Here is a 1,662-nt window from a genome sequence, read left to right as displayed (position 1 = left end):
TTTGTGGACCCTGATTACTCCATGAGAAATTGGGATGATTCTTCCAACCCGGATTTTAGGTATTGTTATATGGGTTTCCTTGAGGTCTCATGCCATTACCTACAAAATTAATGTTCACCACCGAAGAAACATCACCGATAGAGATCGGGAAATCAGAGGGAGTATGTCCTCTACCACACCCGGTGCAATTAATCACGGCCACCACTCTATTTGAAGTTTGAAGATCTTACTTCTTACTCAAATTTTCCACTTGAGCCGCCAATGAAGTTAACGCATCTATTTCATGGAGACCAGCCACTTTTTTCTTATCCCTAGCATTCCATTTGTAGCTGTTTAACCCTCATTTCTTCAATTAACTGACGGGCCTCATCGGGGGTCTTGCTACCTAAGGTACCTCCTGCTGCCGCATCCAAGAGTTGCCTTGTACTCGGGTTCAAACAATTATAAAAGGTTTGAATAATCATCCACTCTGGAAAATCCGTGTTGTGAGCCCTTTCTCAGGAGCTCCTTGAACCTTTCCCATGTCTCGAATAGAGACTCCAATTCCAACTGAACAAAAGATGAGATCTCATTCCTAAGCTTTGCTGATTTTCCGGGAGGGAAATAACGTGCCAGAAAAGCTTTTACCATCTCCTCCCACATGGTAATTGACGCTTTAGGTAATGAGTGTAGCCACTGCTTCGCTCTCCCCTTTAGGGAAAATGGGAAGGCTTGCAACTTGATTGCATCATCCGTCACCCCGTTTATCTTCAGCATATCACACACCTCAAGAAAGCTCTCTATATCACTGTTTGGATCTTCATCGGCCAAACCATTGAATTGTGTGGATTGCTGCAACATGTGGATGAATGCCGGCTTCAGTTCGAAGTTCTGAGCTGTAATCGGGGGTCGTACAATACTCAACTGTGTCCCCAACACTGAAGGTCTGGCATAATCGGATAATGTTCGTTGTTTCTCATTCTGTTCTACCTTATTTTCAGATTCTTCCACTTCCAAATGAGCTAAATTACACTGTTCTTGCACAGGCTCTTTCCCTTTTCTTCTAAGTGTACGTTAAAGCTCAGGATCTGCTTCAATCAATATTGAGGGATTCCCTCGGGTCATAAGCTGGATATGCACCCAAAAAGAAAGAAAAAGAAATCAGAATGATGATAGATTAAGAAGATATGAAATAGAATGTATGGTGAAATAGCTAAGAAAACAAAGTGCAAAGTATTCCTAAACGCCTACTCCCCGGCAACGGTGCCAAAAACTTGACAAGTTCCCCTTGCGTATATCCCGGAAGTGCACTGGTTTGTCGAAGTAATAATCCCGGATAAGCGAGTATCGAATCCACAGGGAGTAGGGAATAAAAACACTTAATCCACTTCTTAGCTATCTGAAAAAACAGTAGTGATAAGTGTGACAATGATTCAATTCTCAAAAGTAAAAACAACAAGTAAGAGAGCACGAGTAAAGGAGGAGGTAAGGCAATTGATATAGATGGGGTACTCGGATAATGCTCCGCCTCGAACAATTGTTTCAAGTGTAAGAACCCTCAATTATACTTCCTAATCAATGCAATGGTGAGTCATGGAAATCCTTAAATACATAGTCCCAAATCTAAGGTCAACTATGCCTAACTCTATACATGTCCCGGAGGAGAGATTAGATAACCTCTCA

The 1,662-nt window shown here is 42.0% G+C and overlaps 1 non-coding gene across 1 annotated transcript; it reads left to right on the top strand.

The window, feature by feature from the left end:
* The first annotated feature begins 475 nt into the window (after nucleotides 1-475).
* LOC120256428 lies at nucleotides 476-582 on the top strand. Its single transcript, XR_005535299.1, has one exon. It is a non-coding gene; the product is annotated as a small nucleolar RNA R71 (small nucleolar RNA).
* The last annotated feature ends 1,080 nt before the right edge of the window (nucleotides 583-1,662 follow it).

Source organism: Dioscorea cayenensis, unplaced genomic scaffold, assembly GCF_009730915.1.
Source record: "Dioscorea cayenensis subsp. rotundata cultivar TDr96_F1 unplaced genomic scaffold, TDr96_F1_v2_PseudoChromosome.rev07_lg8_w22 25.fasta BLBR01001440.1, whole genome shotgun sequence".
In the NCBI taxonomy this organism is placed as follows: domain Eukaryota; kingdom Viridiplantae; phylum Streptophyta; class Magnoliopsida; order Dioscoreales; family Dioscoreaceae; genus Dioscorea; species Dioscorea cayenensis.
The sequence above is the reverse complement of the archived record's forward strand: the minus strand, read 5'-3'. Positions and strand labels throughout refer to the sequence as shown.